General features: G+C 41.8%; 1 protein-coding gene and 1 long non-coding RNA gene across 2 annotated transcripts in view; both read right to left on the reverse strand.

Annotated features, from left to right (window-relative positions):
- The window catches only part of LOC144048478 (uncharacterized), a 105,910-nt gene that overhangs the window by 65,537 nt on the left and 12,652 nt on the right, over nucleotides 1–27,721 (reverse strand). The gene's annotated exons all lie outside the window — the stretch shown is intronic.
- Nucleotides 6,947–13,199, reverse strand: LOC144049185 (uncharacterized). The gene is made up of 2 exons (XR_013293509.1): nucleotides 11,983–13,199; nucleotides 6,947–11,755 (listed from the first exon to the last, which is right to left on the reverse strand). It is a non-coding gene; the product is annotated as an uncharacterized LOC144049185 (long non-coding RNA).

Raw genomic sequence — 27,721 nt, forward strand, 5'->3', positions numbered from 1 at the left:
ACTCCAGGAAGTGTGTATCAGGAGCAATTAAAAAATGCTCTCCATGCGCATTCCAATAATGCCATAAAGCATTGGATTGACAAATATTGGGTTGATAGACCAACTGGCAGCCTGGAACGGTACATAAATCAGGCTCTGCATGCTGAGAAAGTGTTGCAAAGTAAAAAACAAAAGAATGATTCAACACTCTGTGGGGAAGAAAGAGGCATTTTCGGCGCATTATGCAGGGCCTTTGCGAATTCTGATAACAACAATGGGAAGAAAGGAGGATTTAGAAGGCGAAACCGCAATTTCAGCCAAAGAATCTAAAAATGGATGAGACATAATTTGTTGGTGTTGTGGAGAAAAAGGCCATATTTTGCGAAATTGCCCAAAAGCCATGCTGAGAAATAACACTGAATGACTAGAGCAGCCTCCTTCCCAACACGACATCATGAAAGAAGCTGTATACCCGGAACCAGATGTAAAGAATTAAATTTACGGGGAGTATTGACAAGAGACTTGATTCGACCGGAAGTGAAATTAATTTGTGAACGGCAAGCCAATAACCTTTTTGTGCGACACGGGAGCGGGTAGAACAACATGTAAACAACAAATTCCGGGATGTAATATGTCCGGAAGGAAAGTGTTTGTTAGAACCGCTGAAGGAAATCTTTCTGCCGTTCCAGAAACAAATCCCGTATGGGTAAGAGATCCACTGGGAGAGTCATGCCAATCAATGCTCATTGTTCCGGATTGTCCAGTATACTTGTTGGGAAGAGATGGTTTGCTAAAATTGGGATTAGCTCTAATACCATTTCCATCAGGAAATATTGAAGTGAGAAGGAGGCAGGAATTGTCAGAAAAACAAATAAACGTAGTGGAAAATCTCGATCCAGTGTTCTATTATTACACTCTAGATATTCCAAATCGGCCTCCCACAAAGACAGGAAATCTAGTTTTCCAAATTGCTCAACAGATGATAAGCCAACCGCAGGACGAAATGGGAAGCGATGTGCTGCACACAACCATGTGGTACAAAATGTCAGAGGGGCCCGATCCACAATATGAGAAGAGCCTCGCACAGGTGACACCTGCTCAAATTACTATAGACTATCTGTATTAAGACGGTCTATCAACAGTGGTGGCAGGAGCCATATTGACTACTAAATTGGGATCATTGCACAAACAGTGGGAGCCCCCACATGTTTCACTAAATAAAAAAGATTGGTGAAAAATGGAAAGATTTGGGCCAGATTGTGCAAACTGCATTGGGTGCTTCTGATTGGAGAAAAGTGGATTCGGGATTGGAATACAGTGTAAACACTGAATTGTACCAAAGACCACTGAACTGGACGATTCAAGTACAAATGGGGATACATTTGCATTGATTAAAAGACGAAGAAGAATAAAATTTTATGGGTCTCCTCGATACCGAAGAAAAATTGTTGCAAAAAATACCGGAAAAATTTTGGTCACAGGATCCTTCAGACGTTGGCCTTATAAAAGGTGCACTGCCATTACAAATAAGACCAAAGACTGAATATAGACCATGTATGAAACAATATCCATTAAAACCGGACGCCTTAGAAGGCATATAACCCGTTATTGAGTCACTAATCAAGGCAGGGGTAATAATTGAATGCCCAGATTCTCCCTCCAACACACCCATCTTCCCTGTAAAAAAGGCCCCACCTTCTGTGGGTTGGAGAATGGTTCAAAACTTACAAACGGTAAATGTAGCAGTGATACAAAGAGCACCGTGTGTTCCTGACCCGCACACGTTGCTAAATTGGCTAAGACCAGATGCGGAAGTGTTCACTGTGGTGGATATAAGCAGTGCATTCTTCTCCATTCTGGTGGATAAAGATAGTCAATATTGGTTTGCATACATTTTCGGGAACAAAAAATACACATTTACTAGATTGCCTCAAGGCTATTGTGAAAGCCCGACAATTTATTCACAAGTGATGGCGTCAAGTATGTCCACATTCAAGTCTTCAGGGGGCAGCCAGGCTTTGCTTTATGTGGATGATGTCTTGCTCGCATCATCTAATCTTGAGGCATGCAGGAAAGACACCATTGCACTGCTGCATCACTTGGCTGAACAGGGTCATAAAGTAAGCAAAAACAAATTGCAACTTTGTAAACAACAAGTCAAATATTTGGGACACGCTGAGTAAAGGGGGCAGGACACTTTTGGAAGATAGAAAAACTGCCTTTTTACAGGTACCACGCCCAAAAACGAAGAAACAAATTATGTCCTTTTTAGGACTTACGAATTACTGCAGGGCTTGGGTTCCTAATTATGCAGAAATAACAGCCCCACTTTCTAAAATAATGTATGAAGAAAATTTAAAAATTTCATCCACCTTACAATGGATACCAGAAGCTGAGCAAGCATTTTGTGAGATAAAGCAAGCCTTGGTTTCAACCGCGGCTTTAGCCTTTCCTGATTATTCAAAACCCTTCATACAAATGGTTGATTGTAAGGGGATTTATATGACATCATTATTGGCACAAAAGTACAGAGATAATTTACGGCCCGTGGCTTATTACTCGTCAAGATTAGACAGTGTGGCGTGTGTGCTACCTCATTGCGTTAGAGCAGTGGTGGCGGCTTCACTGGCAGTGGAAAGCAGCTCATCTGTAGTGCTTTTCCACCCATTAACCCTCAGGGTTCCGCATGCAGTCTCATCTCTATTGTTACAAACAAACATGACCTTTTTATCTCCAGCCAGACACCTGTCCTGCATGGCTAATTTATTGTCACAACCACATCTTACTCTGGAAAGGTGTACAGCTCTAAACCCAGCAACATTGCTTCCATTACCTGAAGACGGCAATCAACATGATTGCCAGGCATGCACGGAACAAACCACTAAATGCAGGCCAGATCTAAAAGACCTACCTTTACAGGAGGGTGTCACCCTCTATGTGGATGGCTCGTCACGGAAAAATGAGTTTAGGAAAACCCAAACAGGTTATGCTGTAGTGTTGTCCAACTCGGTGTTAAAGGCAAAATCTCTTCCTTCACATTATTCTGCTTAGGCAGCTGAACTTGTGGCATTGACAGAAGCATGCAAATTGATGGAAGAAGAAATACACAATCTACACAGATAGTCAATATGCTTTCTCCTCCTGTCACATTTTTGCACAATATTGGAAAAATAGGGGAATTGTGACATCCACGGGGAAATCAGTAACACACGCGGAACTGTTGACAAATTTATTGAATGCTGTTTAGCTGCCTAGACAGATATGTAAGTGTGCTGCCCACACGACAGGTACTGATGAAATTAGCCTGCATTGCATTCGCAGACAAAATGGCCAAAGAAGCTGCCATGAAACCCTTCTTGGGACTGGCAGATGCCTCGCCCGAAAATGAAATTTTGCAAAAAATAGTGTTAATGGAAATGCAACAGCAAAGTCCTGTCGCTGAACAAAAACAGTGGGCAGCCAAAGGCGCAGTGTTGAAGGATGGGATTTATGTTGGTGAAGGAAATAAGCCTATTTTACCAAAACATTTGTATAGGAGGGCTGCAATATTGAGCCATGGTGTGTCTCATGTCTCAAAGGCAGGGAAGGTGGGGCAAATACACAAGCATTATGTAACATCCGGGTTTAATTAATTTTTGAAAAATTTCTGCAGGGCCTGCATGGTCTGCGCTCGACACAATCCACAGGGAAATTTACGCCCAAAACGGGGACAATTTCCTCACGCCACTTATCCGTTTCAACGGATCCACGTGGACTTTATTAAATTAAGCAAAAGTGAAGGGAAAAAATATTGTCTTGTGATAATATATGCGTTCTCCAAATTGGTCGAAATATTTCCTACTAAGAAACCAGATGCGCTATCAGTAGCAAAAGCATTATGCAAAGACATTATACTTCAATATGGTATACCCGAAACCATTTATAGTGACAATGGGACCCATTTTGTAAATAAGATAATAGACAAAATCGGGCAGATGTTTTGTACAAAATTAAAGAATCATTCCTCGTACCATCCCCAAAGTGCAGGTTTGGTAGAAAGAATGAATGGCACAATAAAAAATCGGCTAAAAAAGTGTATGAACGAAACCAAGCGTTCATGGACTCAATGTGTAGACTGGTAAAGCTGTATATCAACATAACAAGCACCTCAGGGTTAACACCCTATGAGGTTTTGTTTGGCAGACCGTTTAAACTGCCTGTTTTTTCCACACAATGGGAATTAGACAATGAAGCAACTTTGACAGATTATATGAGGAAAACTTTGGAAAAAAGGGATGAGTTGTGATTACCAGATTTAGGCGATTGTGCTTCCTCTCAGCAGGGCGATTGTGCTTCCTCTCAGCAGGACGAGTTGGTGTCCCCAGGAGATTGGGTCCTAATTCGCAGCATAAAGAGGAAGCATTGGCATTCCCCAAAGTGGGAGGGCCCGGAAAACGACGCGCACAACCGACGACCGGTTGCAAGCAGCTCACGCTTGAGCATTTTTTTCAAATACGAAAAGCATCGACCAATGCTAAAGAGCACATTGATGATGATGGTGACTCCGAGGTTGACGCCAAAGTTGGAAGCTTTGACGCGGCGGCTATGATCACGTCATAAAGCCTCACCGGCTAGCGATGCTCACGCCGGAAAACGCGGAGCACAACCGAGCACAGGCGGACGTTCAATCGGACGATGAAGAGTACATATTCATCGGAAAAGTGGGTACAGTCTGATCACGGAGAAGACACTGGTTCTGGACTACGATGCCACCATGAATGGAGCGGATAAGATGGATCAGAACATCTCTTACCACCCGGTATAGGAACTGAAGGACACGAGGAAGCCAGACGTAACACCACCGTAACGTCACCGTATCATGATCCTGAGAGTAGACTTGATGGCAACATGGCCAAACACACACTGCAGTATATACTTGCTATTCCCCGGAAAAAAAGGCCGGCAAGAAAGTGTAGCGTCTGCACGCGAAGGGGCAATCGCAGTGAAACTAAACTGTTGTGCAAATCCTGCTGCGTCCCGTTGCACGCAGGGGAGTGTTACAAAAAGAAAAACTGTATTTGAAACATCCACACAATTGTAAATAGTACCATGGTTGCACACATTTGTAAATAGTTTGCCAAATTGTTTTGTCAAATTGTTACACTGTTGAATGTAAATAAACGTATTTTGCTATCAAAAAACACTTTTTCATTGTTGGTGGTAGTGTTTTACAGAAGTAAAGCACTCTTTAGGTGTTTGTGGCATCATTCATGGGAAAAAAAAGGTGTCAAATTCACTAGAGTGCATGAAATAATATCGTTTCACAAAAAGCTTGATTTCTCCGTATTTTGTTTCAAAACAGCATTTGGGTGAAACTAACCATTTTCTATTGTTGATTACTGGAAACGGAATAAGGTAGAAACAAACTTTTTTTTCTGAGGAAGGATGAGAGTCCAATCTTTCATTTGGTAGTATGTGTTTCCATAGTCCAAACAGAAAATTTTCTGTGGACCTTGAAAGATCAGTCAAAATCCTTAAATCGGCTGGCACCCACAGCAATCCCTTTTCTGAAAACCTCTGGCAGTCAAAGAGTTAAATGTTTTACTTGCATGTAGTTATGTTTGTTTATTGCTCAAACAAAACCTGTGTTACCTTTAAAAGTATCCGCTGCCAGCTAAAGGCTCAAAATTCCATATAAAATTTTGTTTATATGTGCAAGTTAATGTTTTTTTTTTTTTAAGGGGGTAGGACTTGATTTTTACTTCTTCCTACTCCCTTTTGAACATGTAAACTGTCCTTAATGATGAACGGGTATGTAAAAGAAAATATTTATAATTCTTTTAAATCTTTTTATTTTAATCTAAGTATTTCTATTGCTGGTTTATCTGTTCAATAAACAAACAAACGTGTGATTAATGTGCGTTAATACATGATTAATATATATATATATATATATATATATATATATAAACCCAATTCCCAAAAATTTGGGACTCTATACAAATTGTGAAAACTGAATCCATTCATATGGAAGTGCCAAATTTCAATGTTTTGTTCAGAATAGAACATAGATGACAGGTCAAATGTTTAAACTGAGGAAATGTATAATTTCAAGGAAAAAATATGGTAATTGTAAATTTCATGGTGCCAACAAATCTCAAAAAAGTTGGGACAGGTAGCAATAAGAGGCTGGAAAAGTAAATTGCACTTATGAAAAAACAGCTGGAAGACCAGTTACCACTAATGAGGTCCATTGGCAACTTGACTGGAGTATAAAAAGAGCTTCTCCGAGTGGCAGTGTCTCTCAGAAGCGAAGACGGGTAGAGAATCACCAATTCCTCCAATGTTGCGCAGAAAGATAGTATATCAGAAAGGTGTTTACCAGCGAAAAATTGCAAAAAGGTTGAAGTAATCATCATCTACAGTGTATAACATCATCCAAAGATTCAGAAAATCTGGAACAATCTCTGTGTGTAAGGGTCAAGGCCGAAAAATCATACTTGAATGCCCATGATCTTCGGGCCCTTAAACGGCACTGCACCGCAAACAGGAATGCTTACTGTAAGGGAAATCACAGAAAGGGCTCAGCAATACTTCCAGAAAACATTGTGGGTGAACACAATCCACCGTGCCAGCCGCTGTTGCCAGATGAAACTCTACAGTACATAGGAGAAGCGATTTCTAAAGCAGACCAAGAAGCACAGGCGTTTCTATGGGCCAGGGGTTATTTAAAATGGAGTGTGACAAAGTGGAAAACTGTTCTGTGGTCAGACGAATCACGATTCAAGGTTCTTTGTGGACAACTAGGTCGGTATATCATACTGACTAAAGAGGACAAGGACAATCCAAGTTGTTATCAGCACTCAGTTTATAAGTCTGCATCTGTGATCGTATAGGGTTGCATGAGTGCGTGTGTGTTGGGTCTGATATTACAGATCCCCTTAGTTACTGACCGTGCACCAAGGAAAAAGGAGGCAGAAGCTGTTGCTTTGTTTTATTGCAACCGCGGCTGGGAGAGGAGAGGAGGCGCGAGACCTTAACTCACGCTCGGCTCCTTCCGACTCTCTCCTCCCCCGGCCACCTCGTCGCTTTTATTACAGTAAAGTTTCAGTTTCGTTTAATACGTCATGGAAAAATACAAAACATTAGAGAAAGTTGAGCGGCGCCTCTAAACGACAGTTGATAATATAAAAACATAAAAATATATACAGGATATTCTTTAAAATACACATAATGTTAAGACTACTGTTTTAAGCAACTTCACATTCCCTCCTGTTGTGGATTTAAAAGGACATCAGTAAATACTAAAACAATTAAGTTTTCTCAGTATTACTTCATTAATAGATTCACAACATTTGAACCATTCTCAGGAAATGGCGAAAACCCTTAACTTAAAGGGAAAAATTCCATAACTCCCCCACCGCACGGTGACGAGAACCTCTTGGTCTGAGAATGGAACTGAATTTGAGGTTAGGAAAACACAATAAGATGAGGGTCACACTTTTGTGTCGGTCTCCACAGTGTCAACATAATCCTCTACGCGTAGTAAGTTATATTGATACATCTGGGCCACGAACATACGGGCGACTAATCTCTTAGACATTGGGACAATACAGCAGGAACAAATAACACATAATAAGATAAACATTATAATGATCAAAGTCCAAACAATGTCTGAAAAAGGGTCATCTTCTCCTTTGTTCTTCTTCTTTTTGACAAGAATCAGGGGGTAATCCCTTATCTGAGTTCGGTGACCTTTTTGCAGTGACTCTGGTGGATCCACGTCTCTCTCTCAGCGATTTTGAGAGCGGTGGGTGTGGTCAGGAGAACAACGAATGGGCCGTCCCAGCGTGGGCTCGACCATGTTTTCCTTTTTATCACCTTCACCAACACCAGGTCACCCGGGGTCACCGTTTCCTGTGCAGGAGGAAGAGAGGTAGAGGGCAGATCATTTGCTCTTGACACAGTCCGTTCTTTAAACAAGTCACATAACCATTTAGTCAGTGGATCTGCCTCTCCTGTTTTGTCTGACCATGGCTGATTTTAAATGGATGGCCATATTGTCAACGATGGTATTTACAAAATGGCTACCGTTATCACTCCACAAGACTCGTGGAATGCCATGTTCTGGTATTATGTGTTTACAAATAGCTTTAGCTACTGTGAGGGCGTTTGGATGTTTTGAAGGAACAAGTTCAACCCATTTAGTTAGTGAGTCTACTAACACTAAACAGTACTTGTGCTGACCACTTCTGTGTAGTTCAATAAAGTCCATGTGTAAAACTTCAAATGGGTAGGAGCCCACTGGGCATTTCCCTCTCTGTGGTCTTAAGTTTCCCTGAGCATTGTGACGACAACACACCATACATGACCTACAAAAAGTTTTAAAATAGGTTTGTAAGCCCTGTGGTATTGTCATTGTCTGTTCTACCATAGATATCATCCCTCCTGTTGAGACATGGGACTTGCCATGACTCAATGTGGCTACTGCGTGGAACAGACTGCGGGGGATGACTGGTCGGTCTTCTTTGTGGATTAAATCCACCAGTGGTTGCGTTATTTCGGCGAAGTCCAGAACCCATAGACGGCAAAAGTTCACTAGGCCTAGGAAGGCCATCATCTGTCTTTTGGTCTTTGGTTTGGGGGCATCAAGGATAGCTTGTTTCCGATCAGAGGTTAGTTTTCTTCCTTCTGCCGATATGATGTGACCTAAGAAAACTACTTCGGTCTGAGTCCACTGTAGTTTGGTCAGTGAGGCTTTGTTTCCTGTCTTTGCCAGGTGTTGACACAGTTTCACTGCTTCTTCTTGATTTTCTTCTTTGGTTGGACTGGCGATGAGAATGTCATCTACGTAAATCAAGATTTGAGTGGTTTCACTGTGTTCATGGAGGCTCAGACAGTTGTTGATTTCTTGAGAGAAAATGGTGGGGCTCTCTGCATAGCCTTGGGGTAGTCTCGTATAGGTGTACTTCTTTTGATTAAAGGTGAAACCAAACCAATGACGGGCAGACTCGTGCAATGGGATGGAAAAGAAGGCGTTGCTTAGATCAATTACTGTGAACCATTTCTGTTCTGGCTTCAGCGCATTGAGTAGAGTGTGGGGGTCGGGGACGCAGGGGGCTCTCTGTTTTACTGCCTGATTTACGGCTCTTAAGTCGTGGACCATTCGCCAGGTCGTGGTGTCTGCTTTCTTTACTGGAAAGATTGGAGTGTTACAAGTTACCTTGGGGGCTTCTATGAGCACTCCAGCTTTTACCATGTTCATGATTACTGGTGTGATTCCTTCTTTGGCATCAGGTTTGAGTGGGTATTGATTGATTCGTGGGCGATAGTTTGTTCTTGGTTCAATTGTTACTTCTGTGGCTGTGGTCATTAGGCCCACATCGGTTTTTGACGCTGACCACAGCTGAGGTGGTATTTGATCCATGGCGTCTTTTAGTGCCAGGATCGTGGTTTCCTCCGGATGTCATGTACTTAGGTGGGTGCTGAGGACAAATGTTGTCACCCAGTTTAGTTTTTTCCTCCAGACCACGTTTCCTGATGACATGATGCGTTTAAATCTTCCATCTTGACATGGAGTCCACGGAAGTCGTTGTTCGGACCATGTTACATCTCTTATTTTTGATCCTATGTCTTTCCATCTCCAGCCTGTTGGTTTTGCCAGTGAAATGTGGAAGGGAATGCCAAAGCCTTCATATGTGGTTAATGCATATATGTAATCTGGAAAGATTACTGTGGCTGCCATCCATCCTGCCTGTTCGTCCCAAATTAGGTCCTTTATTTGGGCCCGCATGGTTGTCAATCGCGACCATTGATCAAAGAAGTCTCTGTCCTCTTTGTTCGGGGCGAAGCGGATGGTGGAGTGAAGTGGGTACGTGGTTTGGGGTACCCAATTTGAATTTGGTAGGATTTGTTCTGGCATCTGTTGCAGATTGTTTGTTACTGATGTTGGACCTTTTTGGATCGGATCCAGACTGTAGAATGGGCGTGGTTTGTCTTTTCCTTCTAGTACTAACATCTGCATTGGTGTTTCTTGTCCTCTTTTTGTCACGACCATGCTGGAGCCTTCGACCATTAATACAAGGCTCATGGCTTTTATCAAATCTCGTCCGATGAGGTTTTCAGGACAACGAGGCACGTAAACGAAAGTTTGATCTGGGTATTCTGTTCCGTCTTCATCAATAATGGTCAGTGGTTCGGTAAAGTAATGGATGGCTGGTCTACCTCCCACTCCTATGACCATTATTGTGCTTTTTGACAATTTGACACCTGTTGGTAGATCAGTGATCACGGAGGATTGTGCTCCTGAATCCACAATGAATTTCAATGTTGTAGTAAATGGCCCTAAGCCTAGTTTTCTTACTGCTGGGTCAATAGAGGACATCTGGCTAAACAGGACTGTCAGGTCAAGCACCTCGACGATCGTTCTGGTGTCATCAGGGTTTTCATCACTTGACCTTTCCTGCTCGCGTCATTCGGTTGGATCCCAGTGGTCAGATCTTGGGGTCTCAATTTTTTGTTTGGAGCGGCAATCTCGGGCAAAGTGGCCGTACTTGCCACAATTGTAGCACACATCCTGTCTGGTGGCTGGTCGGCCTCTTCCTCTTCCGCGTCCACGTCCTCTACCCCGATTGGGTTGGTTTTGGTAGTAAATTGGTCCAGAAGGTGGAGAAGAGGCATGTTGAAAAAATGTGTGCATGGCATTGAAGACTGATGATTGCGCTTTTTGTCTTTTTAGGTCTTCAGCGTGTGAGGCCCAAGCTACGAGATCATTCACCGGGGCAGTTCTCCAGGTGTGGTAATGTTTCTCGATAAAATTGACTGTACCGTCCACTAGTCCATCCAGGAATGTTGCCCGCAGTAATGTTTGGTATGTGCTTTGTGCCTCAGTGCTTTCTTCGATGCCACCATGTAGTTTCAGTACGTCTTGGAGGCGGTCCACATATTTTTGTGCGCTTTCTTCAGGTTCTTGGCGGCATTGGCGGACTTTAGTTAAATCAGGTGGTTTCTTGAACACTGCGATGGCTCTTTCTAAAAGAGTATTTAGGGCGTTGTCTAGTTCTTGGCCTGGTTGGTAGACTTGGCCTCGTTGGTTGGCTGGAGCAAAGGCTCCTTGGAATCTTCCGACTCGATGTCCTGCGGTCAGACGTAGGACGCTTAGTAATTCATTGCCATTGAGGTGATAGGATCCATGTAGTTCTCTAATTGCAGCTGCCCATTTTTCAACGTTGTCTTCAATGGGAGGAACTGATGCGCATGCGGCTACTTTTTCTTCTTCGGTCCATGGGCGATAGAGCAGCAAGGTCTGTGGATGAGCAGGTTGACCAGGATTTGGCATTCCATAAGCTGGGTTGGCTACAGCTACCATGGGATATGCTGCCACCTGCTGAATGTCTGGGTATAATTTTGTTGTTGCAGCCAGGACGTCTGCTGTTGGTTTGTTTGATCTTGTACGGCTTCCAATAGGAGGGGAGGCTCCGTCCCCAAAACTCGTGGAGGTGGAATTTGGGGAGGAGGTAGACGGGGTAGGCGGTTCCCACTGTTGGTTGACGTTTACTTCCTCTTCTGGATCATTTTGCTGTCGCACTTCAGCCGGTGCATTTCCGTTGTCTCTTCATCTGGCGCCGGTTTCTTCCGTTGGTCTTATCTTCATCTGATACATTTTTCTTTCTGTCTTTTCCTTTTTTCTTTCTTCACTTTCCAAAATGCTTTCTGCCCTCATTTTACACTGTTTTATCCACACTTCAACAGCACGTAGTTGTGCTTCCAATTTTTCTACATTCTTTCCCTTTTTAATCTTCTTTGCTCTTTTCTCCACTAAACTTTTCTTAACTTCCTCTTTGTTCCTGACATCTCTCAAAGACGGGTTAAAATCATACTTGGTCACCCAGGATTCCAGATACTTGCACGCATTAGCGTCAAAGCTTGCAATAAATTTAACATCCTGGTGTTGTTCTATTTCTTTTCTCAATGACTGGCCCATTGTATGTATTCCCGAGCGGGCAGCAGTTACTCCCTTCTAACCTTATCTCATAAACACGCACAAAGTACACACCCACACAAAAACACACGCACACAACCACACACACACACATAAACTCACACACAAACACACACACTTAGTCTTTTCTGTGGTGCACCACTTTCTAATTTAAAACCATGATTTGTGTTTTAGGCGATTATTTTTAATCGCAGTCAGTTCTGTTCTGACCTAATAAATCTTAGTTATATTGAACACAGATATTTTGGTAACCAATGAGTGGGGAGGTGTAAATTATTACGTATTTACGGCAACGTTTAATTTCCTCTACCCGGGCACCCGAAAACGACACTTTTTTTTAACAAGTTAAAAACTAGTCAATAAAAGTATTTTGGATCTCATCTAATAAAACCGTGATCCCTTTGATGCCCGGATCATATATACCATGGGTTTTTTTTCTCTTCTTCACGGGCCAACGCCCAAGCGCTTCTCTTTTACTCCCCACTTTTCTATTTTTCTCTTACTTCTTCAGTATATTTAGTGTTCCTTTTTCAAACTTCTGTGTAAATCGTGATAATTAAACAGCATAATACCTGTTAGTCCTCGGTGCCGGTCTGGTTCGCAGGACCCGGTGTCCGGGCGAACGGCCGAGGCCGGAGCGACGAGACCCGTCACGCAAGGGGAGACGCTGTCGACAGATTCTCGGTGTCCTCGGTTCGGCGGCGGTCGTCCGTCCAGATGCAGGTCCCGGGTTTCGGCACCAATTAAATGTTGGGTCTGATATTACAGATCCCCTTAGTTACTGACCGTGCACCAAGGAAAAAGGAGGCAGAAGCTGTTGCTTTGTTTTATTGCAACCGCGGCTGGGAGAGGAGAGGAGGCGCGAGACCTTAACTCACGCTCGGCTCCTTCCGACTCTCTCCTCCCCCGGCCACCTCGTCGCTTTTATTACAGTAAAGTTTCAGTTTCGTTTCATACGTCATGGAAAAATACAAAACATTAGAGAAAGTTGAGCGGCGCCTCTAAACGACAGTTGATAATATAAAAACATAAAAATATATACAGGATATTCTTTAAAATACACATAATGTTAAGACTACTGTTTTAAGCAACTTCACAGTGTGGCATGGGCAGCTTCCATATCTGGAAAGGCATCATCAATCCAGAAAGGTATATTCAAATTGGAGAACAGCATATGCTCCCATCCAGGCATCATCACTTTCAGAGAAGATCTTGCATTGCCAGACCACATGCAGCACCAATTACAACATCATGGCTGCGTAGGAAAAGGATCCGGGTATTGAAATGGCCAGCCTGCAGTCCACTTCTTTCACTTATAGAGCACATTTGGCGCATCATAAAGGGGAAGGTGCAACAAAGAAAGTCCGAGACAGTTGAACAGTTAGAGAGACGCGTGTTAGACAAGAATGGGACAGCATTTCTATTTCTAGACTTGAGAAACTTGTCTCCTGGATCCCCAGACGCTTGCAGACTGTTGTAAGAAGAAGAGGGGATGCCTGACAGTGGTGAAAATGGCCTTGTCCCAACTTTTTTTTTAGATTTGTTGACACCATGAAATTTAATATCAACATAGTTTTTCCTTAAAATGATAAACGTTCTCAGTTTAAACTTTTGACCTGTTCTCTATGTTCTATTCTGAATAAAATCTTAAAATTTGGCACTTCCACATAATTGCATTCATTTTTTCAGTTTTTTTCCACAATTTGTATAGTGTCACAACTTTTTGGGAATTGGGTTTGTAAATCTAGTCAGGCGAAAAAACGGTGACACAGAACTCCTGATTGGGCACTCCTACAAAGACAAACATTATTTGTTGCATTGTGTAATTAAATAAATACAATTATCTTATACATAGTCATTTAAGTAAACAAGTCATACCTTTTGGACAATAATCCCTCACGATTAGGACCTTGCTTCCAAAGTGTTACAGAAATGCCTGTAGGCTAAAATAGATCCCAAATTGTATGTGGGAGATATCAACAGGTGATACACTTATGACAATGAACTAAATTAAATAATTACCATCCTGACGGATTCCCTGCCACTTTGAGTGGCTTACTCAACAAGTGTAAAATGCTCAACAGTCTTGATTCACTTGTGCACAATGTTTGATGTCCTCGTGTCTGTGGCAGTGTGGCCACATGCGGGCCTGCCGCAATCAATGTGGGATCTCACGAGCGCCACTTCTTCCTCACCTTGAATGCCTTTGCCCAGGTCCCAGAACCCCTAAAATTTTCCCCCAGGTCCTCAAACCCACCTCTACACAGGCTATTACTAGTATATGGTATATTTTTATTGCTTTTCAACATTGTGAATGCTGGAAATGTGTCAGTGTGTTCATAAATAACACATATGTTCAAATGAGAGATCTCATTACATGTATTTGTTTTATCTCCTGTCTTTAGCTCCTGATATAAAAAGCAAGATACTTGATAATAAAGCCAATTTTTCATGGTACCAATGAATGTATTATAGCAGGTTCAGTATTTTTGGGGTCATAATGAATATATGGTCCTAAATGTAAATTTAAACATGATTTTAGTGTACTGACAACCAAATGTCATATTTTCTTTTTAAGTTATCAATGGCTTTCAATTGTGCATGTACAATATTGAAAACTTTTGATAACAACACAAAATCCTCAATAACTCACTTCCATATCATGGGCCCTGTTTTATCAAAAGTTAAAAACAATAATCATTTAATTTTAAGTCCATTCACTTAGTACAGGCCACTTATAATTAAAATCTATTATATTTTATTTTCATATATAGCTCTTGATAAAAGGTCAAAGGCTGCAGTGTGCAGTCCCACCTACTTCAAATCGTGTTATTTTACTTTACTTTGCACAACAATGAAGTGTTATTTGCTTTCCAGTCCTCTCATTTGACTTTCACTTTCCACAATGTCCTCCTCTGTGAGTCTCCGGTGAACCAATGCATCATAATAGCGCTGCCTGGTCGTTTTGAACAACGCCAGGCTGAGCAACAAGGCATGATTGGAACGTGAAAGTGGAAACACCTATTGCAAAGCACTACGAAATCCCAGCAGCATGGATGGTAACAACGTGCCGTTTCATGTGTCATGTGACCAGCAGTCGACCAATCACAGCGTTGTAGCTCTGAAACCGAGTTGGCAAAACTATTTACGGCTCTGCTATTTGTGCAGTTCCAGCGCCCTCTGGTGGTTACTTTATTACTGCAGTTTAATGTTCATAAGCCAAATGTGCAGCCCCCGGCTCATTTACTTCCGGTTCAGGAGTCAAAACTCCCCAGCCGCAACAGTTGCGCAGTGGAACCAACCGAGAACAGTCAGTATTTTGATTTTGAGATTGCTTAAGGTCAATTTTGGGTAATGTGCCAGGTTCGTGATTGTCACAACGGTAATAATACACGTGGACTCAAAAAGTGGATGAAGGAATTTTGCCATTTTCACGAGTGCAATAAAGGAACATTATGTTGTATCTGCGACTCACCTTACATAGCCTACTCATCCCATTAAGAAAACCTCAAGAACGTCGTGCCGAAAGGATTAAATTGGTAAATTTAAAGATCAGATACTAGTAGTTGCTAATTTGTAAATATGCCATATGTAAATACATCATATCAGTTTCTGAGCCTGCAATAGCAGTGTAAGTAGATGTTTGCAAATTAGCTGAAATGTGTAGACAGCCAAATTTTTATTGGGCCTACACCTTTCATTACATTTATCATTTTAGTTATTGATTTTTTTTTCCCAGATGAACAGGAAAATCATCAAAACAGGCAAAAACTGGGTTCCAAACAAGAACAGCCATGTATGCTCCATGCATTTTGTTGGTGGTGCACCTTCCACCTCCTTTCCAAACCCAACACTGAATTCCAACATTTTAAGAAGCATTTCTGGGAATCTTTTGAAACTTAATGGTAGAAGACCTTGTTGACATTTAACATTTTCAATTTATATTTTTACTGTTGATGACTTTACTTATAAGTATATAGATGCCATATACCTATGTAGTTAAAGGAATAACACTGTGATAATGTTGTTGTGATATATATTGGAACTTTTCACTCCCTTCCAGGCTCTTGAGATAAGAATGTGTATGTTTTAAAATTGGTCAAGTTCTCATGTCATTACTCATTTGGTCGTAAAAACTGAAGGTCCAAGGTCAAAGCCTGTCTACATAATTTCTTGGTGTCTGGTAAAGAGCTGAGATAATCGTATCAGTATCATCATGTCTGCTTATTAAGAACACTACTTCTTTGTCAAGCCTAAGGGCGGGAGTATTCTTTTTTCAAGTATAAAGCATCTGTATGTTTTCATATTCGTCACACACTTGAGGCTTAAACATCACCTTCGAATGTAAGCCATTCTCCTGTGTCTTTAAGAGCTCTTAAATAAATTCCTTAAGGGAACTTTTTCATACGATCTCAATTCTGCAATTTATTTGAACACGCAAAAGATTACACTTAATAAAGTAATCAAATAATGCCTTCAAAATGGTGACCTCGACGAAAACAAATTTGGACGTTTTTTGCAAAAAAGCTGTGATGATCCTGGACACATTGAATTTCTAACGGCGCCAAATATTAATAAGGTGAGTGGACATTTATCCACGTAGAGAAATTCTGTTTGTTTGGGATTGCTACAGCTGCAATTACGCAGATGCAGAATGGAGCATCATATGATCGGAATTACTGTTTCAACTGTGGACGCCCTGGTCGATGGGCAGACACTTGCCAGGAGGAATCAGGTGTCATCAGGGGCAGAGGTCGGCGTGTGCAGAGAGGTCGGCAGAGTGGAAGGAGGAGAAGCCGTGGCTTCTTTCACCAGAGGGGGCGTGGTGCTACACGTGGCTTGTCATCGCCACAACAACAATATCCCTCTGTTCCTAACCAGGAGTTCCTGCCGCCACCTGCTGGACAATATCCGCAATGACTCAGCCCTGAATCTGCCCTCGGAGAACCAATGATTTATATCACGGTAGGAGGCACGACGTTATCATTTATGGTGGACACAGGATTACGACATTCTACCATAATGACATTGCCGCCATAATGCAAGCTCACAGCAAATGGCATTTCGCTGGTTGGATTCAAGGGAGAAAAAATTGTCCTGAACTTGACAAGTCCTATACAAACGCAATGTTACACACAAACTTTCCTACATGAGTTCGTCTATGCACCCAATTGTCCTGTGAATCTAATGGGACGGGATCTACTCATAAAAACTGCGCCATTGATGCAGTGTGGATCGACAGGACTCTCGCTAAAATTCCCAAATGGAAATACCTTCTACTGCGGCGAAGCTACTACCTCTAAAGTCTCCTCCCAGTTGCCTGTGATACCTCAACACGCCATGTCCTGCGTCTCGCCTGAGATCTACTGGGCAAAGATTGACACTGATTCCTCCGGCTGGAGGGATGCTGAGAATTTTTGGTCAAAGTGGACCAGTTGGGTTAGTAACCTCCGAACATATGATGTGGTATCAGATTGTATGCATTGTACTCTATATTATGACCGGACAGGAGATGACATGTACAGTGAAGCCTTCCAGAAAGTTGTTGGCGACACATGGGAATTGCGGGTAGGCGATCTGTTCGCAGGTAGGCCCGGTGTTGCATTTTCTGTGAATCTGACTGAGGAACAAGCTCAATGGTATGTGATGACAGAACCACCTGACAAATCTGTGCTGGCATGCCATCCTCATATATCACTGAGGGTGTCATCCCAGCACACGGCGAAAGATTTGGGTCCATTTGTCCTCGCATGCACAAAAGCAACTGATTGGCAATGCTCAATACACTCTGATTTGCTGTATTCAAAATCACTTGATGCCTATCGGATTAAATCTGACATGTTTGCTTCAATGTCTGTGTTAGAGCATCAACTGTTGGATCGGCATCACGGAAGAGAGGCATCTGACAGTGACTTTGCTGGTGACATGTTAAAAACCTTGCCGGATGCACTCTGGTCCACGGACTCAACTGATGTGGGCTTATGTGACGTTGCTCCGGTAACTTTTGAAGTGACACCCGACTCCGTTTGGGTGCCGCAGTACAAAATGCAGCCTGACGGAAAAGCTGGCATCTCAGAAACAATTGATGGATTGCTAAAAGCGGGAGTTCTTTGCAAAATTGATAGGTCTAACTACAATACTCCTATCTCCCAGTAGAAAAAAAGAATACTGGTAAATTTCGCATGGTGCATGATTTAAGGGCTATAAATTCAAAAGTTTTGACACCTGCCTTGCCGGTGCCAAATCCTCATTCTGCGCTGTCACAAATCAGTCCTTTGCACACTCATTTTACCTGCATTGATCTGGCGAATGCATTTTTTTGCATCCCTCTTGACATGTCTAAGTATTTTGCATTTACGTGGAATAACGAGTGTTATTCATATACCCGTCTGCCTCAGGGATTTGTGTTATCTTCTGGAGTTTTTAATGCTTCCCTAAGACAGCTGCTGTCAAAACTCCCTAATGATGTTCTCTTGGTGCAGTATGTAGACGATCTGCTCCTGGCTGCGCCGTCCGAGGAGTCCTGCCTTCAAGCTACACAGCTCCTTTTGAGCCACCTGGCTAAAGTCGGCTTGAAATGCTCCAAGGACAAACTCCAAATTGCCCGACCGCAGGTTGCATTTTTGGGACGTCTCATATCAAAACATGGAACAGGTATTTCTCCATCACACAAAGATGACATCTTGCACCATCCCAAACCGACAAATGTAAAGCAGATGTTATCCTTTGGGATTGTGCAATTACTCTCGACATCATGTTCCGGATTTTGCGGAACTGACTCATTCTCTCAGACAGTTGGTGAATGAAAAAGGAATGAGAAACCTGTCACATGTTCTTGATTGGACCAATGATGCTGAGACTTCTTTTGTCCTGCTAAAACAATTTTTGTCATCAGCCGCGGCTCTTGTCGTTCCTGATTACACTAGGATGTTTTATTTGGACGTTTCTGAAAAGTCATCAAGTGTATCAGCTGTACTTTTCCAGAAAACGGTGCATGGCAACAGACATGTCTGTCTGTATGCATCAACACCTCTTGAAAAATATGAGAAGCGTCATCATGTGTGTGCGGCATTTTCTTCCGCATTAGCACGCTTGATTCAGAAAACGTCTCATATTGTGTTACATCATCCGTTAACGGTACGTACATCACATAGTATGGTACAATATGTGACTAGTCAAGCTTTCACGATGACGGGAGGGAGGCAGAGAAAGATTGAGTCCGTTTTGACACAGCCTCACATTCTGTTTATACACGAAGGAAGAAATATGGCTGATGGTCTCCTCGAAGGTCAACTGCACTGCTGCACTCAGCGAACTCTTAAAGACAACTCTCTGAGGGATGATTTTTACGACATCCCACTAGACAACCCAGACTTGACGTTATTTACGGACGGCTGTTGCTTTAAGGGCGATAAAGGACTCCAGTCCGGCATTGCAGTAACGCAGATGACAGGTTCAACTTTTGAACTAAAGGTGGCAAAAAAGACTCACTGGAAAACAGTCGGCTCAACATGCAGAAATCATCGCAGTGACTTCGGCATTAAAACTAGCAAAAGATAAGACTGTGAACATTTATACTGACTCAGCTTATGCACATGTTGTTTTGCATACTGCCATCAAAGAATGACTAAGAAATGACTTTATGACTGCGTCTGGGTCCCCTATTAAACACCAACAAGACATTTTTAATTTGATGGATGCATCATTATTACCAAAAAAAGTAGCGGTGATCAAATGTAAAGGGCATTCAAAAAATGATGATTTTGTCTCAGTAGGGAATGATTCCGCAGACAGGGCTGCAAAATACGTGGCCGGATACAGGCCAGAACTTCAACTTATGGTGAGCGAAGGTGAATTAGGAGACAGACAAGAAATAACTCCGGAAACAGTTAAGCAGTGGCAGCTGAAAGCAAGCCCTGAGGAAAAGAGCGTTTGGCTTGCGAAAGGGGCGAAACAAGATGATGCAGGTATCTGGCTGAGAGAAGGTAAATATATCCCACCACAGATACAATTAAAAATCCTAATTTCTGAAGCCCACGGAATATGCCATGTTGGTATAGATGAAACTTTGAGGAGACTACAAAATTGGTCACATCCCTACATGAAACAGATCGTGAAAAGTGAACTGCAGGACTGCAGTGTTTGTAATAAATTTAACTGTATGCCTACAACTAAACCTCCTCCTGGCACTCACGATCCAGAAGTGACAGCTCCGGGACAAGTAATTTCAATGGATTTTACTGATATGTTAAAGCCAGTAGAAGGTTACCGGTATTTACTGGTAATTGTGGATTCCTTTTCCGGGTGGCCGGAAGCATATCACTGTAAGTCTGAAACAGCAGAGGTTGTGGTAAAACATTTAATTAATCATTACATACCGTCACATGGGTTCCCCAGGAAAATTCGATCGGACAATGGATCGCACTTTAAAAATAAACATCTACAGGAGGTAGAAAAAGCATTGGGGCTAAAACATACATTTGGCTCTGTTTATCATCCTCAATCACAGGGACAAGTTGAACGAATGAATAGAAATATTAAAGAAAAGTTGGCTAAAGCACTGGCCTCATCAAAATTGAACTGGCTGCAAGCTCTTCCTGTCGCATTGATGAATGTGCGCATGTCATTAAATTCGGCGAAAGGCTGGACTCCTTTTGAAGGTCATAAAAACAGGCCTTTTCCAGCTCCTAATGCTCCGCTGGGAGAGTCACACGTTGCGAGGCCCCCAGTAATTAAGGAGATAGTATCTACATTCTCCAAGTTAACAAATAACCAAAAAGATGTTCCTTCAAAAATAAATGATTGTGAATATGTGTGGTTGAAAGTTACTAAACGTAAATGGTGTGCTCCTAGATGTTTGGGACCGTTCAAGGTGAAAGAGCGTACATCCTGTGCGGTGCGCTTGCATAGGAGAGGGGACACTTGGTACCACCTGTCATCTACCAGGCCCGCTGGATCTGGCTCAACGCTGCCACCAAGGGCAACCATCTGATGATCAACGCCCACACCAGTGGCAGCCATCTGACGGATCCAAAACATGCTGGCTTCCAGTGTCTACCTGACAAGCTGTCCGAGGAGGAGAGCTGCCTGCGGAGGAGGTCGCTCAAAGGAGATTCATTCAAGTGCCTTTTCCCTGGGCATCATTTCACAATTGATTCGCCTGGAAAAGCTGATCCAGTGTCAATCTGCTGCTCTGAAGGAGGAAATCACTCAATGCAGATTGAGTCATGTGCTCTTTTCATCAATTCGCAACGATTGAGTCACACTCTGGGAAGATAATCCCGGTGACCAATCCTTGGATCTCTGGCAGTGAGACAGGGTTCGGAAAGAGGCTGACAACGCCTCTTCTTCTTCTAAAAAAAAAAAAAATCAACCAACGACTGACAAACATCCTTCTCCTTCGACAAACGAACTTCTTCTCAAGATGGCTTCGAAGAGGCAATCTGCTACTAATTGCTACATTGTGACGATTTTCCTCATATTAATTGTTGTGCCAATCTGTTTTTTCATGAAGCCCCTTGACGCGAGTTTGAATACAACACACCGTGATAAAAGAAATGTTGTTTCTCCTCGAATTCCATAGATAATGTCCTGGGCTTATAATAACTCAATTGTTCTGACAGTTGCTCCTAACACAAACACGTCTGTTAAACTTCCCATTAAATCTTTGAGGGGATTTAGTGGAGGAGGGCCGACGAAGGGGGGGCCTTTGGCTCAAGTACTGGTGGTATTTGACAGGAAATGTTTTACGACTTGACTGGAGTTCCCTGATAACCACCCAAAGTGGACGATACTGGCCGTCAGGTTCAAGCGTGGAGGCAGTTTTCCTTAGCAAAAGAGTACCATTGCGTAGAATGGGAGGTCAATTCGAATTAACTTTTGTTCTTCCTGAAGGTAATTTGCGGCCACTTAATGTAACCATAAATAATACCTCTTGTTTTGGGCTAATGTTATGGGCATGGTTCTCCGGAACTGATCCCTATTTTCCAATTTTAATTTGCATTGATAAAACTATGAGTAAAACAGAACAACCAAAAATGACTAAATACACAATGGAGTCTGGGGTGGAAGCTTTTAGTTTCCAAATTGATGGTGTAGTTGAATGGTTTCGGGCTACAACAGGTCTGTCTGGTGGCAGTAATAATTGGCTACTGTTAGCAAATGAGGCAGCACGTGCTTCGGGGGAAGATTGTGTCGTATGTGTGGGCCCAAGACCTTTATTGAGGGTAATTCCTGCTAAAATAGAGGATAAATGTGTAATGGAACTTATGAATAAAACTGTCCCCAATGTTAAATGCTCTCAATGGGATAAAGTGTATCCACTTGTTGATTGGCAAACAACTAAACCAATATTTTCAAATAAAGTTGCGGATGGTGATTTTTCATGTATTAAAATGTCAGGTACTGGGGAACAATTGGGAAAACTAAATCACACCACTCACTGCATTTCAGCAACAGATGTGGGTCGTAAATTCCAGCCTCAATCCAGGGCGGACATATGGTGGTGGTGCGGAGACAGCCGGATATTTGATAAGTTACCTCTGAATATGAAGGGATATTGTGCTCTCATCACCCTCCTTCTGCCAGTGGATATTTTCCCTACATCGGTTGATAACCTTCTGCAAATTGTTAATACTTGGCAACCAAAATTTGCTCATTCTTTTCAGAGGGTCAAAAGATCCACTTGGCAGGATCAAAATGTTCCCACATACATAGATGCGATTGGCGTACCTCGTGGGGTCCCTGAAGAGTATAAAATTGCTGATCAGGTGGCTTCGGGTTTTGAATCGCTAATTTGCTGGTGGTGTACAATTAACAAAAATGTAGATAGAATTAATTATGTACATTACAATGTTCAAAGGCTAGAAAATTGGACTCAATCTGGTTTTGAGGCTGTACACGGCCAGTTGTCTGCCACATCTTTAATCGCTTTTCAGAATCGTATCGCCCTTGATATGTTACTTGCAGAAGGGGGTTGTGTTTGTTCAATGTTCAGAGAACAATGTTGTACTTTTATTCCTAATAATACTGCACCGGATGGAAGTTTAACCATTGCAATTGAGGGACTCCGAACACTTAATAAAAAAATGAAAGAGCAGTCCGGTATCGATACGTCAATTTGGGATACCTGGATGGATGCTTTTGGTAGATATAAAACCTTGGTTTCATCAATTCTAATTTCTGTGTCTGTATTTGCAGCTTTTTTAACTACTTGTGGGTTTTGCTGTGTACCGTGTATCAGATCTTTGTGCCAAAGACTTATTACCACAGCTATTGAAAAACAAGATGTTCAAAACAAGTCGTCTTATATGATGGTAGAATCAGTAAATTCTAAAGCTATGACCGTGGTTGCGACATCCGATGATGATCCCGCAGGAATTTTTCTCTAGACTGTTTTTAAGGGTTAAATGTCTTGTTATGAACTTTTACTAGTTCAATTGAGGGACTGTTGACATTTAAGTACACATAAGAATGTGTATGTTTTAAAATTGGTCAAGTTCTCATGTCATTACGCATTTGGTCATAAAAACTGAAGGCCCAAGGTCAAAGCCTGTCTACATAATTTATTGGTGCCTGGTAGAGAGCTGAGAAAATCGTATCAGTATCATCATGTCTGCTTATTAAGAACACTACTTCTTTGTCAAGCCTAAGGGCGGGAGTATTCTTTTTTCAAGTATAAAGCATCTGTATGTTTTCATATTCGTCACACACTTGAGGCTTAAACATCACCTTCGAATGTAAGCCATTCTCCTGTGTCTTTAAGAGCTCTTAAATAAACTCCTTAAGGGAACTTTTTCATACGATCTCAATTCTGCAATTTATTTGAACACGCAAAAGATTACACTTAATAAAGTAATCAAATAATGCCTTCAACCTCCTTCAACCAAGCATTTTGTGAAGCCAAATAGCTGAATGCTTTGCCTGGAAATGAAAAACATACAAATTATATTTATATTTAATAAATAAAGACGTTTCAGTCAGTTCAGCTTCCCGTATCCAGTAGCGATTGTTAATCGAAAGTTGATTTGTCCAGTCCAGTTGCGCTGCACGTTGGGTCTTTCTTAAATGACAATGCCCAAGCAAGGGCCACAAGTTCTTTCTTTCTCTTCCCAGTAACACTGAACCCCCGTTTCTTACAAAATTCCTTTAAAACAACCACTTTACAACGCTCAAAGTACTCTATATCGGGGTCACACGCCGCCATGTTTACCGAACTGGGGAGGTATAACCTTTGACCGGAATCAGCATGCCTTGCATGCGGTGAAATTCTGAATCAGCTTATTAGGCACGTGTAAGAAACTGCAGTGGTTTTCACTCCCATAAATTGAACATAACTACCAACAAATATTTTTCAACAGCTCCATAAAAAATAAACAAATTAATAAAATCGGCCACTTCCGCCGAACACAGCATTGTGAAATACATGGACCATTGAAACAACATTGTCCAACAACAAGTAGCATATACAGGAAGCATATGCACATAGCATATACACTAGCATATGCAGCAGCATATACAACTAGCATAGACACGTACATAGACAGCTAGCATAGATACGTACATATACAGCTAGCATAGACACATACATACACAACTAGCATAGACACGTACATAGACAGCTAGCATAGATACGTACATATACAGCTAGCATAGACACATACATACACAACTAGCATAGACACGTACATATGCACGTAGCATATACAACTAGCGTAGACATGTATATATACATGTAGCATATGTATGTAGCATATGCACTAGCATATACACCATTCATAGGCATGCACATATTTTCAAAGCTGTACCACCACTTCCTGATTATTAGAGTTAACACTCTTATTTTGAAGTGTATCCCACCACTTCCTGTGTAACATTAGGTAGTGACGTGGGGTGCAAGTGTCTTTGGCACGGCCATGACCATGATGGGAAGGGTCTGCAATAATCTTCCTTGCCCTCCTTAGCGCCCTGGAGTCGTGCAGGGGCTTGAGAGAAGGCAGGGAGCAGACGATCACCTTTCCCACAGAACCAATCACCCGCTGCAGCTTGGCAATGTCTCTTGCCGCTGTGGCGGGGAACCAGATGATAATGGATTTCGTGAGGATGGATTCAAATATTGAATGATGGCCGTATAAAACTGAACCATCATAGTTCTGGACAAATTGAATTTCTGTAACTGCCACAAAAAATACAGCCTCTGTTGGACCTTTTTCAGGAGAGCTGTGGTGTTGTGCTCTCACTTTTGGTCCCAGGAGTTGAAGTGTCCAAAAAGTGACATGACTCCACAAAGGATACCTGGACACCCCCCAGCATGATGGGTTGCATTCCCTCGGAAACCAATCAACATCTCCATGGTTATTGTAGTTGCATGACTCTGCATATACTAGGTGCTACTGACACCTACCTCTGGATACAGTACATTGCACAAAACACCTTCAAGTCATTGTTTGTGACACCAATCACTGTCATGGTTTCATGAAATAAAATTCCAAACGTATTAGAAATAATACATGCAGGCAAGAACATATCCGAGTAAAATTCAGGGCTTATAAATTATAATTGGGAAGAAGTAAGAGTTATTGTGCATTTTAGATATGGTTTCGATTGAAGTGCAGTGTGTTGTGTCAAATGGAGATCACTGATTGGCTATTTAGCTAGAAAATGCAAATCAATCCTCCGGGCGAGCTTCGCAGGCCGAAGACGTCACGTCAACAACATTACACCTCATTAAACAAAATAAGAGTGATGAACAAAGATTTTGTCAGGTAACTATGCAAGATATGTTCTTGAATGTAAATTTGTGTTGAAATGTGTCATTAAAGCATATCAAAAAAGAAGAGTGATGTGCTCATTTATTAGTTGAATTTGTTCATTGAATTCACTTGGAACTTTTGTCTCCATGTAGTAAAGATAATGCCAATTAACTGAACTTTGATTTGTGTTTTGATGTATTTTTGTAATGAAATAGAAAAAAAAGGTCACTCAGGCACAGAGGAAAAGTTTCAACTGATTTGCATTTCCTTTCAAGCACTTTTCACGCGATTTTCACCAACACCAATTTGCATAAAAAGCTAAATGATTTAAAAAAAAAAATCTCTTAATACCATTTTAATCAAAATCACTGCTTTAAAAAAACACTTTTAGCTTGTTCCAGAGTGCACCATGAATGTTTTGAGCAAGATTGTGTCCACTTAATTAATTTCAATTGACACCCTCTCTGTGGGTTACACTGAAAAACATGACCTCCCAGCAATGTGCCTTATCCCTCACATTGATCACACTTGTTTGGCTATTACAATATGACACAGGTACACATAACATAGGCGGTCTGACACAGGTAGTGATAATTTGCAGCCTGATGATGTCTGTCATAATTGCCACATTGTACACGTTTGCTGCCTAATGCCGTGTGCAAGAATATCTATGCAACAGCTGGTGTTCTTATTTTTTACCCATTTGGCAGTTCATGCACTTAGTTGACCACTTCTTTCTCGTTGCATATCACGTGACCACCGTTTTAGTTTCAACTAATGAATATTAGCTTAGAGAAAACAAGATGCAGTGATTATATTTATTATTATAAGCAGACAATCTCACTTACCCACTTTCAACTCATAGAATGCAGGCAAGTTATTCTTCCCCATGTGATGCACAGTCACGGTGTCACGGCAAAATTAAATCACCACCAATAACCAATAAAACAACTAGACCACTAACTAACGGAATAATTTACACAGAACATGCATTTCAAACACCATTTCAATCCCCAGTGCCGCAAAGCATTGCTGGGAGCGCCTTCGAGCTCCCAGTGACGCTACACAGGCGCACGGTTTTACATTTACAAGGGAGTCGAGACTTTTGTCAATGACAAATTTCTGCCTCACTTGCTGGTAACGTATCCATAAAATAAAATTGAAAAAAATAGCACAATGATCAAACGCCACTTTTTCTTCCTTGTCATTTTCTTCTTTTTTCTTCTTCTTCTCTTGGCAGATTACCTTATATGGCCGCTCAGCAAAAAATCTGCACATTCACTATTTATTGAAAGACAGAAATAAAATTACTTGCTCAAAAATCTCAACTTAGACTGCAGCTGCTATTAATAGAAAGCATAATTAATTGGAGTGTAAAAATACAATTTAAAAAATACTTAATTGGCTTGGCTTGACACAATCACGTCACATGGTGGTGACAGGCCAGCCAGCCACCGTTAATGTTGACATGGAACTTTTTTCTCCATATTGACCATTTGCACCGAAGTCACATAATCACGTGACTGCCCTATGACGGACAGCGGAAGGAAATGATTGTTGAATGGAAGTGGACGTGACCCGGAGCAACTAAGTGACTTAGCGACTGCTATTTTACAAATTAAACGTTATTATTGCCCATAGAGCCATGGAATCTACTACTTCAACCAAAGTTCACCAGTTAGTCGAAGTGGCACATTTAGTCGGGGCTCATAGAGCGCGATATTTACTTAAGTTGGAGATCGCTAGTTTGAAAACACCCCCTTACCTTCTGTTGTCTGCTGTTTTTACCAACTAAATCACATCGCCGACTTTGCCGGAATTCACAGCGCACGACCTATATCATTATGTAGTCAATGCCGTCTCTTCTCTTTATACCGGGGCTGATTCAAAAGCTTGTATGAACATTTATCTACTAATTACAACATTTATCTACTAATCTCGCAAAAAATGATCACTGCACATCCGTGAATACTTTGTGGGCTGCCAGTCCTTTCTCTCGATTGCTGCTATC

The sequence above is a fragment of the Vanacampus margaritifer genome, chromosome 3 (genome assembly GCF_051991255.1).
Source record: "Vanacampus margaritifer isolate UIUO_Vmar chromosome 3, RoL_Vmar_1.0, whole genome shotgun sequence".
NCBI classification, from domain to species: domain Eukaryota; kingdom Metazoa; phylum Chordata; class Actinopteri; order Syngnathiformes; family Syngnathidae; genus Vanacampus; species Vanacampus margaritifer.